Genomic DNA, 12,191 nt, shown 5'->3' on the forward strand with positions numbered 1-12,191 from the left:
CAAGAGGCTCCCTCCTTACAGTAATGGCATTGAGGAATGGACCTCTACATGGCAGCTGAGAAGGTGACATACATTAGTAGAAGCTGCCCCAGCAAATTTGTTAGGATCTGGGGATGGTGACTGGATACTACGGAATGGATATAGTGAGTGATGGCACCGAAGTTTCTGGTAGTACTATGGGTAGGAGGGCTCAAGATCCAAGGGAGGACACAGACGGTTGTTCAACTTGGCCATAGAGTGTTGACATGTGTCCTTATATGTCTGGATTGAAGCACAGTTCTCAACAGACCTGACCTGGCAAATATGTATACTGTGCTCCCTGAAATGGGTGCTTGTTGCGCACAAAGGTTGATTGTTAACTCTATGTTTAAAAACAATAAAAATACATTAAGAAAAAAGAATTCAGTTACATAATTTGAAAAGCCTTTAATTGTGAACTCTAATATTTAGCCAGCCTCCAACAGAACACAATACTGATGTAAGGAAATGGATCGAGGGTGGGGACAGAAACAACAGTGCAATCAACTGCAACTTATGCTAAGCTTTAGAGACATGGCAATATAAAACTAACTACAGCAACACAGTATGCATGACAAGTTTCTGCACACAGGCAATATGAATAACTGATATATGGGAGAAAAATAAACTGAAAAATTGCTCATGGGGGTGATGCATAACCAAACCTAAATTAGAAAGAGCAGAGCAATCACCACAAGAGGCAAGGACCCAGAGCCAAAGGGACTCCAGCGACTTTAAGTAAGGCAGGACGACAATCAGAAATACACAAACACTGACAAGTGAAAATGAAGCAGAATTATTGACCGTAGATTTTTGTCTGTATAAAAATGTGAGGCAATGTGGTCCTTAAATTTGGATTAGGATAACTGAGCCAGTAGGATGAAATGGATGGCGCAGAAATTCTGCTGTGGCAATCAATCCCACTATTGCATCTAAGTGTTCATTATGTGCAAGACAGATCTTGATACAGCTCAGTGGCCTGAGAAAACTGCTCAGACCCAACACGTTAAAGGTTTTAATCCTTATAGGTGAAGTAAAGAACAAGTAACTTACCTTCGGTGATGCATCCTCTGGTAGCGACTATCTAGCTGCAGATTCCTTACCTTTGAATTTATCAGGCGTCAGCAGATAGAAGTCTCTATCAGATACAACAAATCAAATACTCCATTTCCACTTAGATACATGCTCTACTTAGAGTAAAGTTGCTTGAAAATTCATACTTTATGAATGCATAATATGTCGATTTGTTTTGGTTTTGAGGTATTTGTGAATAAATGAATTGAAGAGATTCACATGTGTAAGTGCCAACCTGCATTTTAACGAATCCTTACTGGTTCACAACTGTGGATGCTATCTTCTACCAAGACAAAGCACTAAATAAGCTGGACATTTGTGAAACTTAAGACGAAGAAAGGTTAAGCACACAAGAATAGAAAAGTGTCTCTAACATGTTTATTTATCCAAATCCTGACGCGGCAGACCAAGGTTACATCTTGTTTGAGTGGAGTGGTGTGGCTCACTGGTTAGAGGTGGCATACCCGGAAGCAGAGAACGGCCCGGGACCAGGGTTCAATTCCCGACGCGGCAGGGTCATGGACCAGGGTCAGCGGACTCGATAATTCTCGCCTCAGTGCCTACTCTAACCAGGGATCACACTCGGCAACTCTGGGCATTAGCTTGCTTCATCTCTACAACGGCCCCCCACATTCGCGGGGGATGCCTGGTTTAACCTTGGAGATACCCAGTAGGGACCATCTCACAGGGATAGCTAGGACGGGTTCCCTAGCGGTCTACAGCGCCACGACGCCTCAGGGCAGCAGTGCGCTTTACAAGACACATACATACATACATAAACGAGTAAAAGTGAGCACAGTAGAAGATAGAAACATTTCAGTTGTAGTGTGCAGTACTTTAACAGTGACTGCTTTCGTTGTTTGTAAAGACAGCAGTTTTTATGGTAGCCGTGCATTTTTCAGAGGTGAGGTGCAGAACCAGAACAGATGCAGACACAATTATGTCAGAGTAGATTGCATGTCTACAATTAACAACCTGTACAAAGATGTGTCAAGACATGCGTGCACAGAAATTCTTACAAAAGCAGGGTGATGGTGACTTCAAGTACTGCCACCCCCCACACACACATAAAAGACCTACCTACCACTAAATCAAGATTCAAATTACGGGATAGGCTGTATATTTAATGCTACAATGACTATGTGCAAAGATAAGAAGTGATTTTCTAACTGGAACACTAATGCCTCAAATGCCTCTCTTGACAAAGGAGCTTTGGAAAAAAGTCAGAAATATGTTCCTGCAGAATTTCTTGTGTGTCCTGATCAAACTCACAGCTTTTCATGGCTATACAATGATTACTAAGAGGACGTACACTTTAAAATTTACACCAGTCAAAGTTCCTCAGATGTGCAGACATGCATATAACGTAGGAGTGCAAAATTTCCATCTACATGGATGAATATGATGCTGTATAGCACTATAGCCCGTGGTGGGGGCATTAACGACTAGTATGTAGGCAGAAGAGCTATATAGCTAATAGAACGTTTCACCCACTGAGGACAGAATGGTCTAAATTTAACATGGAGAAACAGAAAGAAACACTGGAATGTTGGAGCAGAAGATCTATCCCAGCTATTATTGACCATGAGCACTCCACTGTCCTCGCAGAAGCTCCTAACATGTAAGCGTACATATAACTTTTTTCACCTCAGATAAAAATCTCCCTCTATACCCGAAAGAAAAGTGATCTGATCCCCTTAAAAGTAACACCTTTCTCATCCTGTGAAGCTGCTCACCACTGCACACTACCGGAATAGGTTTACAGACTGTGGGGGTATGAAGGGATGTCAAAGAGACACAAGGCTCTGAACTTTCCACTTTGATAAACACCCTGCAAGGAATATGTGAATAAAGAGCTTGTGGGTGCTCTTGTGCTTTTTACATGTAGGCCCGTCACATGCACCCACAAAATCACCTGCAATGCTACTTGTGCACTTCATCTCGTTCTATGTAATGAGATCATGCATATATGCGGTATCAACTATATAGAGCGGACAACGTTTTACAAGAAACTAAAGTAAAAAAATTAAATGTATTAACAGAAGGCAAAGGAAACAAACATTGGCAAAGTCAACAGGTCTAGCCTTTGAGACTTATTGGCTTTGCCAATAACTTTTAGCAATGATGTAAAGCAAAGCAGACATTGTACAGCATAGCTAAATAATAATTAAAAAAAGCCTATTGCGTAATTTTATAGGCATGTGCACCAAATCGAATTGGCAAATAAAAATAAAAAAACACAGGGGAGAAAATATGGGTGGGGTGTGTGGAAGCAACACAGGAAAAAGCAACGTAGGCGGGGCAGGACAGAAGATACGAGTGGGGGTGGGGGAGGCTGAAGCACCGGTTGGGGGGGAAAGCAACAAGGAGGGAGCATGGGAAATAAATGGGTGAGACAGAGAGCACCGTGGAGAGCAGAGAGTGAGGAAGAAAAGCAAACAGGCGACAGAGAGCAAGAACAGCGTGGAGCTGGGAAAGACAGAAGCAAAAGGGCGAGAAAAAAGCAATGCCAGGCGTGGGGAGCACAGGAGAGTCAGTGCATCATAGAGGGAAACAGTAGAGAACCAAATGGGTGAGAGAAGTCAGCAAGGAGAGATGAAGAGAAGCACACTAGAGAGACAGCTGGAAACTACGTGCTCTAGCATGAGAGCTTAAACAAAAAGAAAAAAGTAGCACATGAAAAATGGGGTAGTGTAAGGACACATTAATGCGTCCATGCTCCAGGAGGGTTTAGACACAAGAGGAGGAAAGAAAGCCTACACACACTAACGAATATGAAGGAAGTAAATGAGAATGACAGTAAAAGCCAACCAATGGTAAGTAATGGATGGGCAAGCCTGTAAGACCAAAAAATGTCTTGCAACAGCCAGCACGTGAGCTATCTAGTAGGCAAGACATAAAAAGGACAAGATTTCTGCTGCAAATAAATTAACAGCATACTAGAAACAAGCAAATTCCTAATAAACATGAATCGAATTCATAATAAAAATAAAGCATGTTCAAAAAACGAATTTCTTCACATCCACTTTTCTCGACCCAGAAACCATGCACACATTACAAGCTATTGTCAACTGCAAAAAGTTGCCTAGAACTGTGCTTTTCCATCACTGCATTGATTTTCTCTGCATCTTATTCATGCCTAAAAGTTCACAGTACACACAAAGTGTGGCTTATTCATGGTAAAGTATGCAAGAACGTGAGTTATTCGTTGTGATGCATGTGAGTCCTTCCCAAATAATCAGTTTGCAGTTGTAGCACTTGACGTTTTCAGGATAGGTGGGCTGGTACCCCAGCTCAGTGGTATGCATTAAACAACACTCAGTAAATCATGGTTCACTCAGTGCTTTTTCTTTTATTTAAAAAGGGAAAAGAACTTTATTATGCACACTCTACTAACTACTACTCATTATTTTACAATTCTGTATAATTAGGTAGACAGAAACACCTTTAGTGACACACTCAGAACAGTTCACGCATCCCCTGAAAGCCCTGATCCCTATAATTACAATGACCACTACCTATACTAAATACAAAATAAGAGTGGTCAGGGTGTCAACAATACAAGGCAAAAAGAAAACTAGTGCAACACCTTTGAGATCACCGTGGATGGTACCATCTTTCAATGCCCTTTATTACAGTATATAACATTTCACTGTCTACATCATCATTGTCCATAAACATTATTAATTCAAATCAATATGCACAAGTGTCTTCCTTTTACTTTAAAAAGGCTGCCACTGCAACTTTAGGACCAACCAACAGGAGTCTTAACACTCCAGAGCCAATATGCTTGAGCACGAGACTCGCAAATGCTTTAAAAAAAAGCAAAAGCTGCTCCTAGGCATGGATATAATTCATTGGGAGACTTAGGGTAACCTTTTCAAGGCATCTTCTGGAGGGCTTCAGTAATTCTGAGAGCGCAACACCACGCAAACATGCTTTACAATTTGCTGGGCTGCCCAACCTTCCTATGGCATCACAGAAGAGAAATTGGCAAATTTTCTAGGGGGCACCAGAGAATTCTGGAGCCCCCCTTTACCAAAGCTGTGAATAGTTGATGAGAGGCTTTGTACTGTAGGAAACAAAATGCTTTGTATTCGCAGTATAACACCATGGTCCTCATTTTTAAATGTTGGGAGCCCTTACCCACTCCGGTACATTTACTGAAATTTGTTGGGGACCCTTAGGGCACCACGCATGAGTCTGCTGCTGGCAATCTCCTTGTTCTCCAGGTCTGTGTTCAGTGGAGGCAAGGAGATGATGGAAGAGCACTCCCCACAGAGACAGTCAAGGGGAGTGGGAGAGGCACACTGCCTCACCGTGGAGCATGGAGGCGCTCTGTCCTTTGGCTTCTTTCTGTGTTCTGTTCTAGGGAGATAGGGGTCACATGGGACTGGACTCTTGAGGTGGCCCCCAAGAGTGAAGGTGACTGACGAGGGGGGCCCTAACGTAGTCTCGTCCACATTAAAAATACTAAATTAGGTCGGCCGTCCCCTAGGGGCATGGCCCTACTCGGAGGCATTTAAAGGAATAGAATCGGAACATTAGGCGCTCTATTTTCTGGCTGGTTCCCCTGGGGAACTTATCTTCACTGTGGTTTTCTCCAGTCTAAAAATGTAGAGTTAAACAATTTTGAGGTTGCTTTGCTCCTAGGGGCCAACTCTAGCCACCAGAAGCATTTTCATCAGGCTTCCTGGCCTCCAAATTGTGCTTACATAACTGAAGTTTGCGGTCCTGCTCCTACTGCTGCACCAATTCTGTGTCTGGGTTCAAGACACCTGTCTTGGCATTGTGGCCACTACAGCAGCATGCCAGTAGAATACCATCCATGCTACATTCCCCAGACCACAACGTTTGGGCAGTCTTGCAGGGCACCTATGTGTCAGCTACAGAGTCAATGGCCTCTCATCTGAAGGGTCAGTCTACAGAAGTTACAGAGAAGCCCTTTGGGGTCCTCACCAGCAGGTCACTCCCTCTACTGTCCCTCAGAGGGTATAAGGTAGCTAGAGCCACTGACCTTGCAGAAACACTCCTGGTCCCTGGGTGCCCGCTGGAGACAAAGTCCATAAAGCAATCCTTGCAGTGGAGTTAGATGGCTTCTCCTTCTTTTGCACCGTCACTCCCAGTCCAGTGAGTTCTTCGCTGTCTCTCCCTTCTACAGAGGCCTTTAAGTGAGGGGTGGAAAGTTCTATAAGGTAGGCACCTCTGCCCAATCCTAGGGTGCCACAACATCACTCTATGCTCACCAGAACCCTCCTGCATAGCATTCTGGGACATTTAAACATGGTCGTTTCAAGTGGTCTATGGAAAGGCCTTCCATGAGAACTTCAGTCACACCCTCTTCCTACACGCAGCTGCCTGATCTCTTCCCACCAACACTTCAAAGGGGAGCTTAGTCTGTGTTTGGCTCCAGAGGTCGAACTGTTCTCCTTTGTTTCTGTGTTTCTGTGTGCTTGCCCAGGCCAGGTATGGTGTGAAGATCTAATTAGCAAATACACATTCCCTGTCCACCGCTTCCTTTCCCAGTAACTTGGCCAAGCACTGTTAAAAGGCTATATTGTGTGGGATGCCTTTGAAACTCCTGATGGTCAGCAGAGTATTTAACTATCTGGAGTTGAAAGAAAAGAAAGTTTGTCAGGAGTACACCTGGACATTTTTATGTTCCCAGGCCTTCTTCGGTAAGTGCTTGTGAATTCCGGAAAGTTTTTTTAATTCTGCATTAATGCAAGGCCATAAACTGGTGGGGGCACACTTTTGTGAATTTAAGAATTGAGCCCCTAATTTATTATTTTTATTTTACAAGTGGCACATGGCGGTTTTACACTGATGCTCCGTTAAAAATAAATACATTGGAATGAATCAAACAGGTTTTATTAAATGACACCTTAGAGAAATGGCATTTAAGTCAGTCATTAAACTTTGTTCAGTAGTTATGCAAAATTATCTATAACCTTCATTTAGTAATACTAACTGCAACCTTACCTTGTTTTTTTTTTTAATCAAGTTGCAAATATTTTCTCGAGTACATTGTTTTCAAAATAAAATCAATCATGCTTCCGTTCTTCTGCATGAATTTGCATGTAATAAAGGAGCATTGTGGGAGCATTACAATTTTCAGAAATTGTTCCACTTTGCAATCATGTTTACACGTTTTTATAATAGGACATCTGTCAGTAAAACAAGCTACGCTTACTGTGTTTCTTCTGAGCACACTCTATACCAGTAAATGATTTGTTTTAAGGAATTGTATATACACATTTAAACATCTTATTCATAATACATTTATTGTCGTAGAAGCAAACTGCCCTCTTTCCCATAACAATACTGTAACACTGTAAACTGGCAGCTAATGGGTTTTTACTGGGGGGTTTAAACCGCCATCTTTTCATGTTTATTTGTGCACAGAACAAAAACACGAAAACTTGTTTTCTTTGTAACGAAATAATAGCTTATGGATGAGGAACCATAGAAATCCCCCTCCCCTAGGGTCCTAAGCATGTATAATGTGCACATAAGTGTCTATACTGTGCATAAGTGCTTTAAATGAGCCCATGCAGAGGAAGGGCCGGAGTGGGACAGAAAATAGATAAAAGCGCCAAAATAAAAGTGGATCTCATTAACCCTTTCGCTGCGGCGGATATTCCGCCGCAGCGCTAACGGGGTGGGGCGCAGGCATTCTGGTGACAGAACCGCTCCGTCACCAGCCGCGGTTGAGCTGTGCTGGTGACGGAGCGGTTCCGTCATGACCCGCCCCGCTCATTAGAACGGCCGCGCAGGCGCGAAAACAGCGCCGCGCAGGCGCGGCGGCTGGGCCATGACGGAACCGCTCCGTCATCAGCACAGCCCAACCGTAGCTGATGACGGAGCGGTTCCGTCATCAGCAGGGGAGGGGTTAACGACTCGGATAGCTAAAAAAGGTACATATAATGCAAATCGAGCAGCTTAGAACGTGTACGTACGCACCATTTAGGTGTTTTGCAGTGTATGGGAGACTTAATGCATTTATACTTTCTACAGGCAATATTTATGGTAATCTCTGGAAAATCAAGAGTACGAAAACGGCCAACTAGCCCATAAAATAGTTCCACAAACAGCCACAAAAAATGAGGTCAACACACTTACCTCCCTGACAGACCAGCCATTCTGGCACTGCCAGGTCGCCCTATAAGCTAGTCCGACCCTGTGTAGTAGTTAACAGCAGCTTAGTTAGACATGAATACTTGCGATGTACTTGAATGCACACTACACGTGTGAATCAACGCCGTCCACATGTGTGTAATTATAGTTGTTGGATTTTACTTACATTTCTGAACTTAAATTTCTAATTTGTCACAAACACATCACAAGTTTTGCTGTCAGACAAGAAAACGCGTACAGTTCGTTATGATGACCCGTTCCCCAAGTTTCATTTGATTTCGAACTTTGGATAAACACCTAATTGAATGTTATCCCTTATTGTGGTACTGCTTATATGGGGGCTTAGGCTTTGTTTTGATGATGACGTCAACGTTCGGGACCCCACTCCTCCTAATCTCCCAGTACTCTGATTAACAGTCCACAGAGGAGAGGGGGACTTGCAATTGTAATGTCATCAGCAAAACCAGGCCCACAAAATGATGGGCGTACAAAGCAAGAAAAACACAAATTTAATAACTTCACATTGATCAAACTGAAGCGAAAACCTTGGCAAAACAGGTCATCATAAAGCACTGTACAATACATCATTTTTCTCTTTAGTCTGTCCTCCTTAATGAACAGAAACAAAATCTGAGTAGCGAATACTGAGCCCTGTGCTGTTGTACCACTTATATCAGCCCAATTAGAATCAGAGCTATTAATTATAGTGCCCTTGAAGCTGGTAGCGCCGGCAGTTCCCTATTGATTTGCAAATGTAATCAATCTCCCACATCAGTTTGATGTTGATGTTTATTTATTTATATTGGGCTGCAAGCCACCCAGGCTGCTCGATCTGACTGTAACCGCGTCTGCTGTTTTTGAATGGAGCGGGAGAGTCCAGAAAAGGAATCCACGGGACTTCCTGTATCAAAGTGTTTACTTGACAACAAGTAACGGTTTGGGCTGTCTGAGAAAGTTCTATGGCAATTTAGAAGTGGATTGCTGTTTATAATTTACAATCTTTCCGTGAAAAGTTCTTTAGCAAAACAGGCTGTGGTTGGATCTTTCCTCAGACGTCATGCAATGTCTCATGGATGTAGTAACTACATGTTATGGTGAGGGCAGGAAGGCGGCTCACTAGCAGGTGCAGCGGCACCGGTTGCCAGGAGACTGAGGGGCTTACTGCACATGAATTATAACTGCCTTTTGAAAGTCATCTGTAGATCAGGCCACGTGTTCTGGCTGACTACACACAGCTCCAGATGTCTGTCACAGACAGCATAGAATACCATACTCCACAGAACCACTCTTTGCTCACTACTAGATTCCAGGTATGTCAAACTCAATTGCTTTGCTTTTATTTGTGGCCTTCCTCCTTTCTGGGTTTGACCCACAAAGAGGAGTTTTTGGTAGATTTGAACACAGCACTGCATCTACGAAAACAGAGCCACGTTTAAACAGCAGAAGTTTGGTGCATTTCAGTGTCACCCAGTGGTCACTAGAAGAACTGCAACATACATGTGCGAGATATCACTTTTGAGAGGCACTGAAGGTGACTATAAACAAGCAATGGCACTGCCAGACGGTCTCGTTTGTAAGGTAAGTGAGACTGATTGGTAGGGCTTTAAGTGGGATAAAAAAACTGGGGGTCTCAAAAGGGGGCGTGGTAAACCTCTTAAAGGGGTGTGGTCAACCCAATTAGAGGCATGCCCAAAATTATAAGAACTAGCATCGTGTGCTTACGAAAAAGGTGTTTTGTTCAAGCACGGCTTAGTAAAAAAAAAATCATCATGGCAAATCTGCATGAGTCTGAAATGACCACTTACTCATAGTAAACCCAACCAATCTTAAATAAAACCTCTAATGTTTTCTAATTAATAGTATTATTTGGCTGTCTATAAATTAGGCCTTAAGTCGCCATATACGTAAGGATGAGGAAGAACTCAACTGCTTTTTTTTTTTAACTCCCTGAACGCATCACTCCTACAACATTGTTGTGTAATGAAGGAACAGCTGTAGTTAGGAATTTAGTCTGCAGCAATGTGGAGAATAGGTAAAACTAGTGCTCCCAAGTAATGCGCCTATGCTCCATGGGAGGGACATACAGGAAGTTGATGAAAGAGAAGAAGGCAGATGTGTAATATTGGAGCCAACCAATGGCAAGCAATGTGTAGCCTCTAAATTCTCTGCAAGGTGACAAAGGGCATGTGCTTAGTAAAGACCTTAAGGGAAAACAAGCTCAACCCCATTGCTTCTGGTTGCCCTGGAATAATAAGTAAGAATGCAAAATATATCTTTAATTTTTAAACACAATTTACTCATTTTGCTAATATTACACTAACTATGTAGTTGTCCAGCTCAGCCTGTGCACAAATATTTTTTTTTTTTTAACAAAGGTTGATGTTTGCAAGGGATTCGGAGTAACAGAACATGGTGCGAGCCAGACAGGTCCCCCCATCATGGATTCTCCTAAATGTCTAGTTTTCAAAAATGTATAGGTTTGCTAAGTTTCCCCAGGTACCAGCAGAGCTAGGGTTCAGAATCTACAGCTAGGCATATTGCAAAAAGGGGTCAGTTTTCACTGTAAAAAATGTGGTATGTCCACGTTGCGTTTTGGGCCGTTTCCTATCGTGAGCACTAGGCCTACCCACACAATTGAGGTACCATTTTTATCGGAAGACTTTGGGGAATGCGGGGTGGGTGGAATATTGTGGATCCACACAGATTCCAGAACTTTCCATCACAGAAATGTGAGGAAAATGTGTTCTTTTGTTGTTTTTTTACAGTTTGAGGTTTGCAAGGGATTCTGGGTAACAGAACCTGGTGAGAGCCATACAAGTCACCCCACCCTGGATTCCCCTGGGTGTCTAGTTTTCAGAAATATATAGGTTTGCTCATTTTCTCCAGGTGCCTGCAGAGCCAGGGTTCAAAATCTACAGCTAGGCACATTGCAAAAAGGGGTCAGTTTTCACTGTAAAAACGTGGTATGTCCATGCTGTGTTTTGGGCAGTTTCCTGTCGGGGGCACTAGTCCTACCCACATAGGTGAGGTACCATTTTGAACGGGAGTCTTAGGGGAACACAGAATTGTAGAGCAACTGCTATTGCCTATTGGCTTTCGATGCATTTCTGCCTTCCAAATGTAAGACAATGTGTAAAATAGAAGTCACTTTGAAAAATGTCCTATAATTCACATGATCGTATATGGGTACCAAAAATTTCAGAAATGTACAATTAGCGACTGTTTCTAAACCCTATAATTTGTTCCCATTTCAGAAATACATAGGTGTCTTTCATAACGACTTTTCACAATTTATATTTTTCCAAAGGAATTGCTATTTACCCAGTACATAATAAAAAAACATTGTAAGACGGTGCTCAGTTATGGGTTTTGGGTTCCTCGGGTTCTTGGTGAACCTACAAGTCCTATATATCGCCACAACCAGAAGGGTCCAGCAGATGTAACGGTATATTGCTTTAAAAAATGTGTCATACTTCGAAGAAGTGACAGGTGAAAACGTTTGCACAAATGGCTGTTTTTTTCAACTCCTTTTTAATTTTTCCCATTTTCAACTGTTAGTTTCTATAAGAAAACATTGAAGGATCTACACAAATGACCCCTTGCTGAATTCAGAATTTTGTCTACTTCTCAGAAACATATAGCCAGGATCCATTATTGCTGTCATGCCCATTTTTACCATTAATTGTAAGTAGGTTGAAAGCACAAAAAATAGCAAAAATAGGAAAAATAGGCTATCTCCCAGTAAAATGCCTGACTGTGTAAATAATTTTGGTTTTCAGACAAAAGTCTGTCAGTCCCTGAAAGCTGGGAAAAAGGTGATTTCAACCCCACAAACCCTTGTTGACACCATTTGCAGGGAAAAAAACAGAAGCTTCATCTGCAGCACTTTTTTCCCATTTTCCCCCCCAAAAACTAAATTTAGCTGTATTTTGGCTAATTTCTGGGTCCCCTCAAGGGAACTC

The 12,191-nt window shown here is 42.5% G+C and overlaps 1 protein-coding gene across 2 annotated transcripts in view; it reads right to left on the bottom strand.

Annotated features, from left to right (window-relative positions):
* ZNF407 (zinc finger protein 407) overlaps window positions 1–12,191 on the bottom strand; it is a 1,778,346-nt gene that overhangs the window by 1,158,799 nt on the left and 607,356 nt on the right. The gene's annotated exons all lie outside the window — the stretch shown is intronic.

This window comes from Lissotriton vulgaris, chromosome 4_1 (genome assembly GCF_964263255.1).
Source record: "Lissotriton vulgaris chromosome 4_1, aLisVul1.2, whole genome shotgun sequence".
Classification (NCBI taxonomy): domain Eukaryota; kingdom Metazoa; phylum Chordata; class Amphibia; order Caudata; family Salamandridae; genus Lissotriton; species Lissotriton vulgaris.